Genomic DNA, 20,041 nt, shown 5'->3' with positions numbered 1-20,041 from the left:
CCTTCAACACAATCCGATGTCAGTAAATTGGCTTTACTGAGCGTGGGCCAGTGGACTCAAGTTTGTCTCGGTAACAAAGCCTCCAGCCAACACTCATGTGATGACACTCCTGTCCCACCAAGCTTCAGATAACTACTCCCAAGAGTTAACTACACATTTTGTTCGAGACTCTGAACCAGAACCACTCTCTTAAACGGAATTCCCAACACTTAGAAACCATATAAAATAATAACGTGTGTCATTTTAAGCTGCTAAATTTGGGGGTCATCTATTTTGTAGCAATAAACAGGGAAATATATCCATGTGGGAAAATCATAAATAACACAAAATTCAAGATATCCTTTGTACATTAACGGGGGAGGACAGAGGATGAACCAGGGAACAGGATAAAATTGGGAGCTTGAAAAAGAATGGAAATGTTCTTATTAAATTAAATTGTACATCTATATATACAGAATGTGCTTCCTCACTATTCTTTATACTTTTCATATATTTTACGTATATATATTTATGTTTGTATCCACTCAATATCTAATAAAATCAGTTTTTAAAAGACTGGAAGGAAATACACTTAAATGCTAATAGTGGAGATGTTGCCTCTAAAGGCTAGGTTATGGGGAGTTCCCTGATGGCCTAGGGGTTAAGGATCTGGCATTGTCACTGCTGTGGCTCAGGTTTTTTTTTTTTTTTTTTTTTCCTTTTTAGGGCTGCACCCACAGCATATGGAAGTTCCCAGGCTAGGGGTCGAATCGGAGCTATAGCTGCCGGCCTAGGCCACAGCCACAGCAACACAGGATCTGAGCTGTGTCTGTGACCTACACCACAGCTCATGGCAACGCTGGATCCCTGACCCACTGAGCAAGGCCAAGGATTGAATCCACATCCTTATGAACACTAGTCGGATTTGTTTCCACTGGGCCACAACGGGAACTCCCTGTGGCTCTGGTGTAAGCCTTGGCCCAGGAATATCTTCATGCCATGGGCACAGCCAAAAAAGAAAAAAAAAGATAAGGCTAAGATTATAGTCATTTTTGTTTTTTCTTTATTATTTTCTAAATATTATAAATAAGAAAGCAATACTTGAAAACTTTAAAAACATATAAACAAATACACAAATGCATGTATGTATAGATATAGATATATGAGGATTTGTATTTGCATTATAAGTCTTGGAAAGATTCACATTTATCTTTTTTTTTAATTAAGTTAACTTTTTTTTTTTTTTGTCTTTTCAGGGCCACATCCATGGCATATGGAGGTTCCCAGGCTAGGGGTTGAACTGGAGCTACAGCTGCCAGCCTACACCACAGCCATAGCAACGTGGGATCTGAGCCTCGTCTGTGACCTATACCACAGCTCACGGCAACACCAGATCCTTAACCCACTGAGCGAGGCCAGGGAAGAACCTGCATCCTCATGGATGCTAGTCAGATTCATTTCCAATGAGCCATGACGGGAACTCCCACATTTATCTTTTAACACTAATTTTTAAAAATTTTATTTTATTAGTTTTACACTGATTTATTAACTGAGGAGTGGTATTGCCAGTGGGGTATGGTGGGAAGCGCAGGGCATTTTCACTTTTTACTTCATATAGATTTACAAACCCTGGTGGACCTGGCTGTAAATCTTTACTGTGTGACTCTAAGTCATGTCACCTCTTTCAAGCCCTGATTTTTTTTCCATCTGGAAACTGGAAATAATAGCACTTTCCTTTATAAACTCTTACCAGGTGTCGCAATGATTAAATGAAGTAATAAATGTATAGCACATATATTCTTACTCTGCCATAAGCATGTATAATTTTTGTAATCTAACAACTTTTTTTGGCTGTGCCCACAGCATGTGGAAATGCCCAGCCAGAGACCGAACCCATGCCACAGCAAGCAACCCAAGCTGCAGTAGTGACAATGCTGGGTCCTTAAAATTCTGTACCACAAGAGAACTCCTAAAATTTTTTTAAAATAGGAAAAGTCTCATAACCAATAAAGATCTACTGTATAGTGCAGTGAATTCTACTCAATTAATAACCTGAGAGGGAAAAGAATCTGAAAAAGAATACATGTATATGTAGATGTATAACTGAATCAGGTGCTGTACCCCTGAAGCTTACATGACATTCTAAGTCAACTATACTACAATACAAAAAAGTTTAAAAAAATAGAAAAGTTTCAAATACTAAAGTATCTTGACCTAGACCAGGGCCCACTGCAAATGCAGAAGATGGAATATCAAGAGATTCCTTCTTTCAACTCCGAGAAGACAAAGGCATCTTTGAGCCTGATACCATTGATCTTAGATGAGTTTATTGAAGAAAAAAAAAAACAAACAAACCAGAATCTGGGAGTTCCTGTTACAGCTCAACAGGTTAAGAACCTGACTATTATCCATGAGAATGAAGGTTTGATCCCTGGCTTTGCTCAGTGGGTTAAATATCCATCCGGTGTTGCCATGAGCTGTGGTGTAGGTCACAGATGCGGCTCAAATCCTGCATTGCTCTGGTTTGTGGCAGAGGCCAGGAGCTGCAGCTCCGATTAAACCCCTAGCCTGGGAACTTCCATATGCCAGAGGTGCGGCCCTAAAAAGAAGAAAAAGAAAAAAAAAAAAAGAATCCTCCAGGTTCCCATTGTGGCACATCGGAAACAAATCCCACTAGTAACCATGAGGTTGCAGGTTCAATCCCCGGCCTTGCTCAGTGGTTTAAGGATCCGATATTGATGTGAGCTGTGGTGTAGGTTGCAGACATGGCTGGGATCTTGCATTGCTGTGGCTGTGGCCAGCAGTTGTAGTTCTGATTTGACCCCTAGCCTGGGAACCTCCATATGCTGTGGATGCGACCCTAAAAAAGAATCCTGCATCAGTAGTCACTATCTCCCTAGTCCCCCAGCCCTTGGCAACCACTAACCTATTTTGTCTCTAATCTACTGACTATTCTGGTAATTTCCTATGAATGGAATCATACAGTATTTGTTCTTTTGAATCTGGCTTCTTTTATTTAGTATGTTTCAAGTTCATATATGTTGTTGTATGTGTCAGTATTTTATCCCTTTTATTAAAGAATATTATTCCATCATATGAACTTAACATTTTATTTACTCACTCATCAGCTTGTGGATACTTGGGTTGTTTGCTACAGTCTGTTGCTTTTAATCACTGTGTGCTAAGATCTCTGTAATCCTTATTTCAAAATAGATTCCACATCAGCCACAAAGAGACCAGGACACCTGCAGAGCTCCCTGTGTTTGATTGCAAGGGAATTGTAGAAGATAGATCTGTTTGATGGTCACCAGTGGCTCACACTTGCAACCTTCTCCAAGGGGTATCCTTGGGTGATCACGGCCACCTCACCTGGAGGTGTTTGTGGGTTTTGTTGCCCTGCAGAGCCAATGACCAACAGCTCTCTGTTCTCTATGAAGTAGGAGGTCTCCATTGATTTGGAAGCAGGTCCAGATTTCTGGCCTGGTGACTACTGGTTGGAGAGTGGACACGGGGTGAAGAAGATTTAGAAGGGGCAGGAGTAGAGGTTAGGTCTTTCCCTCTCACTTTTTAAATATTGAGTTTGAAGAGCAGGAATCACTTTCTACCCCACTGGCTCCCCCTCCTTTCCCCTTCTGTTGTAAGAAATAATAAATTGGGAGCTCCCACTGTGGCACAACAGGATCGACAGTGATCTGTAGCAGCAGGGACACAGGTTCGATTCCCCAGCCTGGCACAGTGGATTTGGTGTTGCTGCAGCTGTAGCATAGGTTGAAGCTCTGGCTCGGATTCGATCCCTGGCCTGGGAATGACTAAAAATGCCATGGGGTAACCAAAAAGAGGGAGAGAAAAAGAAGAAATAATAAATTCAAAGCACACAGGAGTTCCTGTCATGGCTCAGTGGGAACGAATCTGACTAGCATCCATGAGGATGCAGGTTCAATCCCTGGTCTTGCTCTGTGGGTTAAGGATCCAGTGTTGCTGTGAACTGTGGTGTAGGTTGCAGATGCGGCTTGGATCCCTTGTTGTTGTGGCTGCGGTGTAGGCCAGCAGCTACAGCTCTGATTCAACCCCTAGCCTGGGAACCTCCATATACCGTGGGTTCGGCCCTAAAAAAAAAGATGAAAAAAAAAGTGGAAAAAAACATTCAAAGCACACAAATAATACATGGATATATTCTTTAAAAAAATATAAAGGTAAACCTTACATTATCTATCCTTTCTATCCATGAGTTCTGTTTAGCTCTTCCTTTCTGAAGTTCCCAATGGTTGTGAATTCTTCCATACCTTTCTCTCTATACACACATCCATGTGTGTATAGAGGCAATCTAGGGCAATGGTTAATGTTTTGGCCTCTAGAGCTGGCCTTCTGGGGTTCGAATCTTGGCTCTGTCACATACCAACTGCGTGACTTTAGAGAAGTTGTCTAACCTCTCTGAGTCTCAATTTCCTCAATCTATAAAATGGAAATATAACACTACCTACCTCATAGGGTTATTGCTAGAATGAAATAGGTTAATATGTGCAAAGTACTTCAAACAGTGGCTGGAGTATGGTAAGTGCCCGATAAGTGAAAGCTGTTATTAGTTATTCATACCTGTGGGGAAAGTGGAGCACTGCTTTTTGTTTTTTTTTTTGTTTTGTTTTGTGTTTTGTCTTTTTAGGGCCACACCCGCGGCATATGGAGGTTCCCAGGCTGGGGGTCCAATCAGAGCTACAGCTGCTGGCCTACACCACAGCCACAGCAACGCCAGATCCAAGTCACCTCTGTGACCTACACCACAGCTCACGGCAATGCCAGATCCTTAACCCACTGATCTAGGCCAGGGATCAAACCCGAAACCTCATGGTTCCTATTTGGATTCTTTTCCATTGCGCCACCATGGGACCGCCTCTTTTTGGTATTTTTTAAAAAACATAATGAACAAAATAATGAAAAAATAATAAAATACAAAAAAGGAAAAAAATTTGAAATAACCAACCAAATAAAACCCCATCATAGTTTCATAATGAAGTTATAGCAATCAGCAGGGATGGAACCCGAGTCACAGCAGTAACCCAAGCTGCTGTGGCGACACACCAGATCCTTAACCTTCGGCACCACAATGGAACTCCTGTAGCAATCAGCACTTTGTGTTTTAACTCAAAAACGGGATACCTTCCTGTCAATCCAGACCTAGTGAACTCTTATTGAACCGATGCTTAGTATTCCATCCGATAGACAGTTTATTAAAATATCCCTCTGCTAATGGACATTTAGGTGATCTCCCAATTTCTTGCAACTACAATGCAACAGCCTACTAATTGATTTCCCTATTTCCACTCTTGTCCCTAGTTCCCTCTGTTTTTAGCACACCAGTCAGAGTTACCCCATTAAACGCAGAGAGTAAATCAATGCTCAAAACCCTCCTGGGACTTCCACTTCAGAGTAAAAATCAACTTTCCTACAATGGCCCAGATTATCTGGTCTTATCCTGCCCCAGATTATCTCTGGCCTCGTCTCCTGATCCTCTCCTCCTTGTCCATTTGACCCAGCCATAGACTTTCTAGCCATTTCTAAAACCTCTCTGCTCCTGCCTTTGCACTTGCCATTCCCTCTGCCTGGAGCATTCTTCCTTCAGATATCTGCATGGCTTACTCCTTCACCTTCTTTGGGTCTTCATTAAACGTTCCTGAACTACCCTCTTTAGTTTTTTTTTTTTTTTTTCTCTTTTCTCTTTAGGACTGCACCTGCGTCATATGGAAGTTCCTGGGTTACATGTCAAATCAGAGCTGCAGCTGCCAGCCTACACCACAGCTACAGCAACGCAGGACCAAGACACATCTGAAATCTATACCTCAGCTCATGGCAAAGACGGATCCTTAGCCCACTGAGTGAGGCCAGGGATCCAACCTGCATCTTCATCTATACTAGTTGGGTTCTTAACCTGCTGAGCCACAATGGGAACTCCTGAACTACCCTATTTAAACTGGCAAACCCTGACATAGGGATAAGGCCAAAAGAGTAATGACTAAAACTGTGCATAGAGTGGACCAAATGTATCTGTGCCTCATCCAGCTCTAAAATTCTGTTTTGGTGATTTCAGATCTCAAAATTTCCCATTCATTCCCACTGTGGCTCAGTGGGTTAAGAACCTGAGTAGTATCCATGAGGATGTGGGTTCGATCCTTGGCCTCAGCTCTGCTTCGATCCCTAACCTGGTAACTTCCATATGCCGCAAGTATGGCCCTAAAAAGCTAAATAAATAAATAGGACTTGAGACGTAGCCTAGATTGTAATGGTTGCAGAAGAAATGACAAGAGAGGAATCTTTTGGGCCAGGCTCACCTCCTGTTAATGTGGAAGTTCTTGGGACGTTTTTTTTGTTTTTTGTTTTTTGTTTTTTCAGGGCCACACCTATGGCATAAGGAGATTCCCAGGCTAGGGGTTGGGGTTGAATCAGAGCTGTAGCCGCAGGCCTACACCACAGCCACAGCAACACCAGATCCCAGCCACATCTGTGACCTATACCACAGCTCATGGCATCACCAGATCCTTAACCCACTGAGAGAGGCCAGGGATCGAACCTGCATCCTCATGGATGCTAGTCAGATTGGTTTCCTCTGAGCCACGATGGGTACTCCCTTCTTGGGAAGTTCCTGCACGCATCCCGACCTCCTGGCATTGCCTCACTCACTCACTGACTGAGCACTTTCTGCCTAGCAGGCCTGGACACAGCACAGCTTTGACACCCTTCCCACCTCATATCAAGCAAGCAAGCTTTACCTCCACTGCTATCAATGGCCTTGCAGGGACCTGGAGGTTGGGTGATGTGTCTGCTGAAAATGGGCAGCCTAGGCAGAAACTGTCCTCTCTTCTTCTCTGTCCAGCTGTCCCTTCCTCCTCTTCTTGCCATCCACCTTTAGGGGCCTGGTGAGCAAATGGCTTTGCATTTATCACCTCCAAATATGATATAATTAATTTATCTATTTACCTTGTTTAGTGTCCACTAGAATGTCTGCTCCCTGAGGACAGAAATTTTGTTTGTCTTTTCACTGCTGAATCCCCACACTTTGCATAGCAACTGGCACATAGTAGGCGCTCAGTAAATGCAGTGACTGTGCCTCTGTATCTCTGTGGGAAAGATGCTAAGTGTGTCTCTTGGAACTAAACTTAGAAACAGAAGTCCTAGGTTGTAGGGAGCACATGGTTTTGTTTTTTTTTTGTTTGTTTGTTTGTTTGTTTTTTGTTTTTTTTTTTGTCTTTTTGCTATTTCTTTGGGCCACTCCCGTGGCATATGGAGGCTCCCAGGCTAGGGGTCGAATCGGAGCTGTAGCCACCGGCCTACGCCAGAGCCACAGCAATGCGGGATCCGAGCCATGTCTGCAACCTACACCACAGCTCATAGCAATGCCAGATCCTTCACCCACTGAGCAAGGCCAGGGATCGAACCCGCAACCTCATGGTTCCTAGTCGGATTTGTTAACCACCATGACGGGAACTCCCTATTGTTGATTGTTTTTCATTTGTCAAACAGAATCTTAAAATTTTGGTCTGATCAGTCTTTTCCATTATGACTTAGTTTTTCCTTTGTGTCTTACTTAAAAATTTCCAACCCAATGTCGTAAATATATATTTTTTTAAACTTTAAAACTTAATTTTTAAATTATCTTTAGGGTTTTAATTCATCTGAAATTTGTTTTTGTAAATGGTATTGAATAAAAATTTAACATAATATTTTGCCCAAATGAAAAAAAGCAAATATCCAACTCCATTATCTGTTTGTCTCCATATGATTTGAAATTCTACTCAGCATTTACTAAATTCTGATATACATGGGTCTATTTCTGGATGCTTAAATTCTTCTACTGATTTTTTTTTGTTGTTAAATTTTTTTCTATGGCAATACCCTGCCTAAAAAAGAACTGTGGAAAATTTCAAACAAATATATGTATGTGTATGTCTATATGTATCATGAACCTGTTGCTTGTGTGTTTTGTTGTTGTTGTTTTTGTTTTTGCTTTTTTTATAGTTGCACCTACAGCATATGGAAGTTCCCAGGCTAGGGGTGGAATCCGACCTGCAGCTGCCAGCCTATGCCATAGTCTCAGCAATGCAGGACCTGAGCCAAGTTGTGACCTACACCACAGCCCACAGCAATGCTGGATCCTTAACCCAACCCATTGAGCGAGGCCACAGATTGAACCTGGATCCTCATGGATACTATGTCATATTTGTAACCCACTGAGCCACAACAGGAACTTGCTGTCACTCAGTTTTAATAATAATTTGTGGCTAATCTTGTCTCATCTATACTCCCATCTACTTTCCTTCCAGCATACTCCAGATAATTTTGAAGCACATTCCAGACACACTTCATCCTCATCATTTCTATACGTGTCTCTAAAAAATAAGGAGTGTTAAAAAATAAAAGCACCCCCCCCACTCTTGCAGGGGTTTTAAAATTTTTTGTTTTCCTCGGACTCCCTCCTTCCCTTTCTTTCTTTTTCTGTTTCTATTTTTTTTGGTCCCACCTGTGTCATTTGGAAGTTCCAGGGTCAGGGGTCAAACTCTCACCACAGCAGTAACCAGCACCTCAGCAGTGATAACTTGGGATCTATGGCTGAGCCAGCAGGGAACTCCTGATGTTTATGTCTTGAAGAAACTAGATCTTTTTTTCCTGTCAAATTTTCCCATCTGGATTTTGCTGATTGAATCCCCAATAGAGTCAATTAATAAGACTTTTTTTTTTTTTTCAGCACCAATGGCACATGGAAGTTCCCAGGCCAGGGATCGAAACCAAACCTCAGCTATGATTTAAGCCATAGCTGCAGCAATGCTGGATCCTTAACCCACTGGGCTGGGCTGGGGGGCTTGTAATGGAGTCCCCAACGCCCCAGAGACAAGCAGGATCTTTAACCTGCTGTGCCACTGTGGGAACAGCAATACTTTAAAAATTACTATAATCTCATATATTAATATTTATGAGATCTGGTATGGCAATTTCTATTATGTTTTCAAAATTCAGATGCTCTTTCTCTTCCACATGAATTTTAGAATCAACTTGGCAAATTCCATGACAAAACCTATCAGGATTTTCATTGGAATTGCCTTGAACTTTTTTGGGGGTCGGGGGGTGTGCTCAGGGCATGAGGAAATTCCCAGGCCAGAGATCCACCCCAGACACAGCAATGAGAACGTGGAATCCTTAACCACTAGGCCACCAAGGAACTTTGTGCCTTGAACTTTTAACATGGAAAATTTACAGTATTATATATATATCCCCATCTATTAATAAGGTATATACCCTTATTTAATTATTTTTATAGTTACTCAACGAAGTTTTCCCTTTAGAAAAATCTACTGTGAAGATCTTAGGTATAATTTTCAAAACTTTGTAGCCTTTCTTGTTATGTGTTTATTTTGGCCTCCCACGCGGCAAATGGAGTTCCCTGGCCAGGAATAAGATCCTAGCCAAAGCTGCTACCTAAGCAGCATTTGCGGCAAAATCACAATTCCTGACCCTGAACCCACTGTGCCCAACCGGGGATCCAATATCAGTCCCAGCGCTCTCAAGAGACCAGTGATCCCACTGCACTACAGAGGAAACTGCTTTTGTTATTACGAACGTTCATCTTTTTGTTCTGTCCTTGCTATTATCCTCTAATTGACTACTGATGATGTATAGGACCAGACATTCTTAATTCAAATCCCATCTCCTCCACTTAAAAAATATGACTTTTGATGTTTATTCAACTTCTCTGGGCCTTTGTTTTCTCATCTACAATACGACAGTAAAAAAGCTAAGGATGTAGATGGAATTAAAAGGGGAGGACCAAGCACCGCCAAATCACCGCTTTAGCCAGTAATATCAGGGCGTGGACTGGATAAAGAGTTCGAGAGACTCCACACTTGGCAGAGACTCCGGGGGCGAGTCTATATTGCATGCAGAGGACTCGATGTTAAAACGAAGTGAATTCTCGTGAATATTCAAAGCACTATGATAACTACAGGGAGAATAATAAAAAAAATGAGGAATTCTCTTCCGTGAATGTTTTGGGGAGGTCCAGGACGCACGCCGTTCTGTTACCTAAATTCGACCTCCACCTCTTCAGTTGGTAGTACCATCTTTCCCAAAGAGTTTGGAGCGAAGCATTCTGGGCTTTGTAGTAATTTCTTCTTTGGAATTGTTCCTACCGACTCAGGCCCTTGCACTACATTTCCCAGAAGCCTCTGGGGCCGGTTGTTTGCTCGTCCCTCAGGCTGACTTCCGGCGCCGCTGAGATCTCTCGGGCCAATCGGGAGGCTGGGCTAGCCGGATCCTGGCTCTCTGATTGGTGCGTTTGACTGGAGAGTCTGGGTTCAAATTTTCAACGGTACTGAATGAATCCCGCGGCGGGTTTTCTGGGCTGTCGGTTGTCAGCGCCGGGGCGAGGTGAGCCGTGGGGAGAAAAGGGGAGCACCCAGGGCTCGGGGCAGGCTTCTCCCTGATTTCGAGCTTCTGGAGGTCGCCTCCCAGCGCTGCCTTGAGGGCCTGGCTTCTGGGCCAGGTGTGCTGCAGGGGCGCCGTTCTGTCCTGCGTAGCGGGAGCCGGGCTTCCGGCCACCCTTCTCTTGGTGACAGGATTTCCCCGTGAAGTCCGTCCGGATCGGGTCTAGCGAGCCTGTGTCTTCAGGTAGAGGCAGAGGCCGGCTTGGGAAATAGGTGGAAGGAGGAGTTGGGGGAGACTATGGGCTAAGGATAACGGTAACGACAATTATATTACCCAGCACACATGAACAGGCGTTTATTGGACTAAGCACTGTTTTCTCATTTAATTTTCACCCAAAGCCGGTGAAGTTAGTGCTATTCTTATCCTTCTTTTATAGGGAGTAAACTGAGGCCTGTAATCTAGAAACATTTTGAGAAAAGGGTGATAAACTGTAGCTCCGCCCTCAAGAAGGCATTTAGTGGAGGAAAACAGCCACAGACAACTGCATTTCAGAACAACTGTGTAAGTTGGAAAGGTAAATGAGGTGGTGTGAGAACATAATTGAGGGCAAGTTTAATTCCACTTGGAGTTGTCTTTCTGTTGGGGGATTTATCCCTGTCTGCCCAGCCCTTCCTCTTTGTGTGGAACCACTAGGTACTATTGCCTTTCTAATTTCCTGTCCTAAAACGTGTAGAGATTGAAGAGGGAAGGAAAAGTGAACCAGGCTATAATATTGTGGGATTGTTTTTTTCTCCTGTTCTCTTTTTTTCCTTTTGTTCGCCCCCAGCAGCATATGTGCCACAGTCGGAACCCTTCCCTGGTTTCTAGATACATGGTTTCTTTTCTCAGGACTTTCTAATATTCAAGTACCAAGCATTTCCTGCCAATCAGTCCTGCTTGGGACAAGACAGCATCTGAGTGCTCTACTGATTTCGCTTTATTTATTTATTTATTTTTTAATTATTTATTTTTTTAACTTATTATTATTTTGTCTTTTTAGGGCCAAACGAGGGGCATATGGAAGTTCCCAGGCTAGGGGTCAAATAGGAGCTGAAAGCTCCTGGCCTATGCCGCAGTTCATGGCAATGCTGGATCCTTACTCACTGAGCAAGGCTAGGAATCAAACCCATACCCTCATGGATACTACTTGGGTTTGTTACTCCTGAGCCATAACAGGAACTCCCTGATTTTGCTTTAAGATCATTGCTTGGATTTCTCCCTGGTTCAGCCTTACCTTATCTTGCCATCCTATGGCCTGTCTTTGAATTTGTCTCACTCATCAGATGTCAACATTTGAACTATTTTCTGTGTTACTAAGGATATTTTTATGTTGTGATCTCAGTATATCACACCCCCTGTCCTGCTATCCCTAAATCAAACTTGGTTGTTTTGGAGTCATACTGTGAGTGTGTCTGTTCAACATTAAGTTGTCACTCTTGGTTTCAAAATTATTGTGGTTCCCAGCTCACTCAGCTAATTAATTGACCTTTGAGGGTTGTACTCTGTGCTCAGATTGGTACTAGATGCTGTGCATATACAGATATGAGGTTTCTGCTATGCTTCAGGACAAAAGTCTGAATCAAATTGACAAGTGACAATTAGCACAAAACAGCATCTGAGTGCTCTGTTGTTTTGTACTGTAAGTGCCCTGGCAATTTAGAGGTGAGGGAGATCAAGGAGTCTTAAAAGGGACAAGGGTGAGCATTCCCCGTTAGCTCAGTCTTAACCAGCATTGTCACTGCTGTGGCTCAGGTTCAATCCATGGTCCAGGATCTTGTGCATGTCTCAGGCACGGCTAAGAAAAGACACACACAAAAAACAAAAAGCAACCCAAAAAACACCCCAAAACAGGCAGGAGTGGCTTTGGGAAGCAGGTGGGACACAAACTACTCTTGATAAGGTGAATTTAGTTAGAACTGAACTAGTTCTAACTTGGTGCATGAAAATCTCTCATTCAATATCTGTTGAATTAGAAAGGCAAGAAGGCTTTATTTAAATTGACTACACGACTTCAGATATGTAAAACTGAATTTATTGAAATAGGATGCAAATTTGTTTAAACTTTCAAATTATTTTATTTTAATTTTTTTCTTGTCCATCTCTTATTGATTTATTTATTTATATTTTTTTCCACTGTATAGCATGAGGACCAAGTTACACATACATGTATACATAATTTTTCCTCCCATTGTTGTGTTTCGATGTAAGTATCTAGACATAGTCTTCAGTGCTACACAGTAGGATCTCATTGTAAAATTTCAAATTATTTAAATAAAACAGTTATTTTGGCCAGCCTTGTACTTAAGTCTATGTAGTCTAACCTTAGTAAAGTTAATTTATCCTGCAGCTGCAATTAAGCTTCTTCAGGAGACAGGATTATGTGGGAAGCTCCTTCATTTCTTGTTTAGGTACCAGAATAGGTTCAGCATTCTCCTATATTCCCTATATTTTTTTTTCTTCAGCCTTTCCTGGGTCTCTTCTCTAATTCTTTTTGGATTACTGGAGAAGAAAGCAGGTGGAGAGATTTAAATGTTCTTTGGGGAGTTCCTGTCATGGCGCAGTGGTTAACGAATCCGACTAGGAACCATGAGGTTGCGGGTTCGGTCCCTGCCCTTGCTCAGTGGGTTAACGATCCGGCGTTGCCGTGAGCTGTGGTGTAGGTCGCAGACGCGGCTCGGATCCTGCGTTGCTGTGGCTCTGGCGTAGGCCGGTGGCTACAGCTCCTTTTCAACCCCTAGCCTGGGAACCTCCATATGCCACGGGAGCGGCCCAAAGAAATAGCAAAAAAGACAAAAAAAAATGTTCTTTGGCAAACTGAAACTGAATTTTCTTTACCATGGGTAAAGTTAGGAAGCAGAATTGACTATAGGGAGATTGAACAGCCCAGTCAGTTCTGTGAATACATCTGTGTTTGAGACAGATCATGAGAGGGGTTCTGTTTTTGTCCAAGTTTTGGAGAAACTTGATTGGGGGAAGTTAAAGGTTATTGAGAGGGGTATAACATTTTTTGTAGGCACTTAGTTTAAAAATTTTTTATAAATTGCCATTTCTACTTTTTTATTTTTTACTTTTTATATTTTTAAGGGCTGCACCCACTGCATATGAAAGTTCCAGGCTAGGGGTCAAATCAGAGCTGTACCTGCTGGCCTACACCACAGCCGCAGAATGCCAGATCCAAACTGAGTTTGCAACCTGCACCACAGTTGACGGCAATGCCAGATCCTTAACCCACTGAGTGAGGCCAGGGATTGAACCTGCATCATTATGAACAATAGTTGGGTTTGTTACCACTGAACCACAACGAGAACTCCTTTTTTTTCCCCCCTCTCTCTGCTTTTTTAAATTAAAAAAGGTAATAAAAGTTTTTTCATATTTTGAGTGTGCCTGCTGTTTTTCCAGATGTTTGAATCGAATGGAAGTACACGCTACCACCCCTTGGTGTCATTGTTAGTAAATTGCAGGTTTTGGAAAGGTTGCTTTGAAGTGGGAGTTTGTAAGAGTTCCTGTTGTGGCTCAATGGGTTAAGAACCTGACTAATATCCATGAGGATTTGGGTTCAATCCCTGGCCTCGCTCAGTGGGTTAAAGGATCCAGTGGTGCCCTGAGCTGTGGTGTAGGTTGCAGACTCGGCTTGGATCTGGTGTTGGTGTGGCTGTGGCAGAGGCTTGCAGCTGCAGCTCCAATTTTACCTCTAGCCCAGGAAATCGTATATGCTGCCGGGTTCAGCCCTAAAAAAAAAATAAAGTGGGAGTATATAATATCAAGAACATGAGGAAATAGCAAAGTACACTGTAAAAATTTAGGAATACTTTTGAAACAATCTGTTAAGAAGTTTGTCATTTGGGGGGAATCCATACTATTTAGACCATAGCTTTTTTGTGTGTGTGTCTTTTTTTTTTTTTTTTTTTTGCACATTGGTGGCGTATGGAGTTTCCCAGGCTAGGGGCTGAATCGGAGCTATAGTTGCTGGCCTACACCACAGCCACAGCAACACTAGATCCAAGTCTCAGTCTGCAACCTACCCCACAGCTCATGGCAATGCCGGATCCTTAAGCTGCTGAGCACATCCTCATGAATACTAGTCGGGTTTGTTAACCGCTGAGCCACAACTAGAACTCCAGCTTTTGGGTTTTTTCTCTGTCAACGTTTTTTACTGCAAAGAATTTGAACCTGTTTCATTCTACTTCTTCCATGTTCTTAATAAGAAGTATTTTCCAGACTTCAAGATTTCAGAAGAGAGGTGAAAGAATATATTGCAACTTTGATTCAAGCTTCTAGATAGGTGGACTGAGGACAAATTAAACTATGGGTAAGGCTGTATCCACAGTGTTACATTAAAAACAATGAAGAGAAACATTAATGTATCAGCTTCAAAAGTGTTTAAATAACTTTTAACTTAGCTTTATAAAGTAACACATATTTTGGAAGAAAATCTATTTAATATGGAAAAGCAAAAGAAAACAATACCCACTCTCACACCTCTCAGGTAAACTATGGCTAGCATTTTGATAGATTTCTTTCCAATTTTTATTGTACCTATATTTGGTTTTAAAAAATCATTCATTGGAGTTCCCGTTGTGGCACATCAGAAACGAATCTGACTAGTATCCATGAGGATGCAGGTTCGATCCCTGGTCTTGCTCAGTGGGTTGGGGATCCAGCATTGCTGTAAGCTGTGGTGTTAGGTTGCAGGTGAGGCTCAGATCCCACATTGCTGTGGCTGTGGTGTAGGCCAGCAGCTACATCACCAATTCAACCCCTAGCCTGGGAACTTCCATATGCTGTGGGTATAGCCTAAAAAGTAAAATAAAAAATAAAAAATCATGTATTAATAACCTTTTTTTTTTCACTTATACTTAGGTTATGGATATTTTTGTCATGTCATTAAAATTTTCTGTAACATAATTTTAATGGCTATATGTTATTCCATTATGATTCTATTGTAGTATTTTACTCATTGGAACCATTTGGTTAAAAAGAATGCATATTTTTAAGACTTTGGTATGTAACACTAAATTCCCTAATAGGAGTATTATGCTCATTTACATGTGCACTAATTGTGTATTTTCACACAGGCACAATTTTATTTAAAAAATTTTTTTGGCTGAACCCACAGCATATTCCTGGGTCAAGGATCAAATCTGAGCCACAGCTGCTACCTATGCTGCAGGTAAGACAATGCCAGATCCTTTTAACCCACTGTATCTGGCTGGGAATTGAACCCACACAGCTGCAGAGACAATGAAGATCTACCCACTGTGCTGCAGTGGAAACTCCACACACAATTTAATTAATTAATTAATTAGTTTTTTGCTTTTTAGGGTCACACATGCATCATAGGGAAGTTCCCAGGCTAGGGGTCAAATTGGAGCTGCGGCTGCCAGCCCTATACCACAGCCACAGCAACTCTGGATCCAAGCTTCGTCTTTGCCCTACGCCACTGCTCATAGCAATGCTGCATCCTTTACCCACTGAGCAAGGCCAGGGATTGAACCCTATCCTTATGGATACTATCAGGTTCATTACTGCTGAGCCACAATGGGAATTCCAGGCACAATTTTATATCTTTAAAATATGTTATAGATTCACATGGTGCAAAAATCAACATAATATAAGGATTGACAACCGCACTGTCAACCCTTACATACTCAACCCTTCTTAAGAGTAAGAAGCTGGAAGAGTATGTAAAGAAGAAGTTGGAAGAGTGCCCCTGAGGATATAGGTTGGATCCGTGGCCTCACTCAGTGGGTTAAGAATCTGGCATTTCTGCACGCTGTGGCGTAGGTTGCAGATGTGGCTTGGATCCAATGTTTTGTGGTTGTAGAGTAGGCCTCATCTGCAGCTTCTATTAGACCCTTAGCCTGGGAACTTCCATATGCCATGGTTGTGGCTGTAAAAAAAAAAAAAAACAAAAAAAACGGATTATGGTTTATAGAGTTCTGTGGATGAGTTTTAAAAAGCAGAACTGAATTTGTAACCTTCAAAAGCAGTGATAGGAAATTCCCAAGTTTGGGAGGAAGATTATAGAAAAATGTTATTTGCTTGAGATTTCTGGACAGTGATGAATTAGAACAAGTGTCCATGTGTCCTGTGCTGACTTCTGAGTGCTTGGACAGTGAGGGATTGTCATTGGATTTTAAATTGACCCAATTTTGGAAGCTTCATAGATCTGTTTCGGTAAACAGATCCGATTTCATCATAGAAGTTAGCAAACAAATGTGGAAACACAGAGTCCATTAACTTCCCTCAGACTTAGTTTGTGACTTTGATTAACAGTTAAAATTGATGTCTGGATTATACTGTCATTTACTGTCTGCTGCTAATCTTTATATATATATATTTAAAATGTAGGTGTTTTCTCTCTGGGTAAGATGAAAATAACTCAACTCTATTTAACTTGTGGTAGTGTAACAGGATCTCTTATCCCTTGTGAAAATAGGAGACGGTGTCCCTGGGGAAATGGCACTGCCTGGGATGGGACCATCTTAACTAATTATACTTCTAATGAGGACATGATTTACTTTGTTTATTCTATGACATTACCAATTTTTAAACTCATGATTTTTCCTCTGATAGAATTAGGCAAGACACAGTTCACAAGCTGGATAGTGAGGTGCTTGAGAGCATCTATCAGACCAAAGTCTTTGCTTTGCTTAGGAGCTGCTGGTCTATTTCAGCCTTGCTTAGAATGCTTCCTTTTGCTGCTTTCCTCAAGCAGCTCTGAACCTGCACCTTTTGATTTATAGAGCTTGTCATGGCTGTTTATTTTTGGTTTGAGAGTGAAGGAGGCAGAGGGGGTGCTGGAGGTTAATTTCAGATGAACGCGGAAATAGGTTACATTGCCTCTTCTGCAGTCTTCCTCAGTTGTGTACTTCCCCTTATTTGTTTTCCTTTTCCATTCATCTCTTCCTCTAGAAAAGTCAATATTCATCTTTATCCCATAGAACTCTGCAGGTCTGTCTGTATCTTTGAAGTATCACTTCCACCTGGAAGCCTTCTCTGACCCTCCTTCATCTATTCCCTTCTTGGCACTTCTCTAGTGCCCTTTGTTTATCCCTCAATACAGCAAAAAACAGTGTATCAGAATTATCTGTGAGTTTCTTAAGGATTATATATTTATCTTTTCAGTCTCTGTTTTTTGGAAACAAAAATGGACTATATGACATGATATATGGCACTTAAAAGACAGTTTTAAAAGGAACTTAACTAGTTCATAACATATGGGAGAAGCTTTTCCCTCAGGTCTGTTGTAGGATTATTGGTCAGAAAGAGCTATTTCTTCACTCAGAATGTTTCTAGTTTTGCAGGAATCTGAAGCTGTGGCAGATTCAGATAATTTTGAAATGTGAGGTTGATTCTTTTGCTTGGCAGCTTGATTTGTGTGGGGGAATGTGCTTGACGCATGTGCCTTTTTTTTTTTTTTTTTTTCTTTCAGTGAAACCTGTTGACAGAAATTCAATCTTGATTAAGGGGTGCAGGAAGGCGTCCAATTCCGTCTTGCTTGGGGCTCTCAGTTAAACAGTTGGCTTTGGCCTTGGCCTGCTCCATTTCCCACTAGGCCTTTAATTTTTGAAGGTTTCACATCCTAATAATTATCTGAGAGAGGCTATGTAGCAAAACTAGTATAACCCAGTAGTTACCTTTGATTTTGTTCTTGTACTTGTTCTATCACTATTGAAGAGAGTCAGACTTCTCAATGGACATGTATTTATTTGTTCCCTTTTTTTTGTTGTTGTGAAGGGGAGGGAGCATGGGAGGTCATACTAGACGAAAAGATAGCTCAATAGAAGCTTTTTAAAAAAGAGGTCATTTTAGGAATTCTCCTATGGCTCATTGGGTTAAGGATCTGGCATTGTCGCTGCAGTGGCTTGAATTGTTACTGTGGTGTGTGTTTGATCCCTGGCCCCAGGAATTTCACATGCCACGGGTACAACCAAAATAAAATAAAATAAAAGAGATCATTTTAGAAAATAGTATTTTGGTTTTAAAATTTTACCTAAATAAAGATTATGTATATTTAGGTTAGGTTTGAGCCCCCATGTTTTTAACCCCTACTAATCACATGCAGTCCTAAACCTCAGAGGACATCCTTCCTTGTGATACTTGAATAGTCTCTTTTTTGGCATTGGGGGAGGCGGGTAGGTTAGCCTGTGGCATATGGAGTTCCCGGGCCAGGAATTAGATCCAAGCTGCAGTTGCAACTTTGGGGATCAAACCCGTGTCCTGGCGCTGCAGAGATGCTGCTGATCCCATTGTGCCACAGCGGGAACTCCTTGAATAGTCTCTTTTACTCTCTCTCTCTTTTTTTTTTTTTTTAAGGGCTGCGCCTGCAACATATGGAGGTCCCCAGGCTGGTGGTCAAATCAGAGCTGTACCTGGGGAACTACACCGCAGCCACAGTAATCAATGCAGGATCCAAGCCGTGTCTGTGACCTACACCATAGCTCATGGCAACGCCAGATCCCCAACCCACTGGGTGAGGCCAGGGATAGAACCTGCAACCTCATGGTTCCTGGTCAGATTTGTTTCCGCTGCACCACGACAGGAGCTCCTTCTTTTACTCTCTAATATCCACTGAGAAGTTCAGACTAACCTTCATCTTGTTTATAGAAAAAATTTATGTACAAGAGTACAAACTTAAGTAAAGAGAAGTTAAGGGGTGATGTTTTACTTTATGAGAAAATTCAGCTCAGAGCTTTCCTGGTATACTTAGAATAGGGTTTTTAACTTATGAGAGTATTCTTTATGCATAATGAGAAGTTATTCATTCTTATCAGGAATGCTTAATTTTTGTATAGAGCAGAGTTTATTTTGACATTTGTCTACCAGGTTAGTAAGATTTGGTTACCTACCTCATTTTTACTAGAATATTTATAGGAGGCCCCTGTACTTTATAGTGACCCCAGATTTTGGAATCCTATAGACCTGGTCTGAAAACTCAGTATGGCTACCTACTAGTGGGTCATCTTCTCTGAGCTACTTCCCTTATTTGTAAAATAGTCGTGATGATATCTACCTTGTAATTGTTACTGCTTGTTAATGCAATTTATTTTTTTTAAGTTTTATTGATGCATAGTTAATTTACAAGGTTGTGATAATTTCTGAATTCAGTTTAAATGAGATGATTTACGTGAAGTGCTTGGTAAACTGCTTGGCCTGTAGCAGACAATCAGTATTTGGAAGTTACATTTTCTTTTTCTTTTTCTTTCTTTTTTTGTCTTTTTTTTTTTTTTTTGCCATCTCTTGGGCCGCTCCCGCGGCACATGGAGGTTCCCAGGCTAGGGGTCCAATTGGAGCTGCAGCCGCCGGCCTACACCAGAGCCACAGCAACGTGGGATCTGAGCTACGTCTGCAACCTACACACAGCTCATGGCAAAGCCAGATCCTCAACCCACTGAGCAAGGCCAGGGATCGAACCAGCAACCTCATGGTTCCTAGTCGGATTCGTTAACCACTGAGCCACGATGGGAACTCCTGGAAGTTACATTTTCTATAAATGGTTTTGTCTCTCACTCCTGGACATTTGATATCAATCTATATTAATATCTATTTCTAAATAAATATGAGAGGCAATTGGATAGTGTGGTGGGTTAGGACATCCCTTTATAGTGGGCCT

At 41.7% G+C, this 20,041-nt stretch overlaps 1 protein-coding gene across 10 annotated transcripts in view; it reads left to right on the top strand.

Moving 5' to 3' along the window:
* Positions 1 to 10,294: 10,294 nt before the first annotated feature.
* The window catches only part of TPX2 (TPX2 microtubule nucleation factor), a 55,245-nt gene continuing 45,498 nt past the window's right edge, over positions 10,295 to 20,041 (top strand). For 3 of the 10 annotated variants that reach the window (XM_047771383.1, XM_047771386.1, XM_047771376.1), the window contains exons 1-2: positions 10,295 to 10,389; positions 10,823 to 10,947. The gene's annotated coding sequence lies outside the window, so the exon portion shown is untranslated. Of the gene's footprint in view, positions 10,390 to 10,461; positions 10,630 to 10,822; positions 10,961 to 15,580; positions 15,596 to 20,041 lie in introns of those variants that run through there. The other 7 variants (XM_047771380.1, XM_047771378.1, XM_047771377.1 and 4 more) reach the window with 5 other exon arrangements.

The sequence above is a fragment of the Phacochoerus africanus genome, chromosome 3 (genome assembly GCF_016906955.1).
Source record: "Phacochoerus africanus isolate WHEZ1 chromosome 3, ROS_Pafr_v1, whole genome shotgun sequence".
Lineage (NCBI taxonomy): Eukaryota > Metazoa > Chordata > Mammalia > Artiodactyla > Suidae > Phacochoerus > Phacochoerus africanus.
The sequence above is the reverse complement of the archived record's forward strand: the minus strand, read 5'-3'. Positions and strand labels throughout refer to the sequence as shown.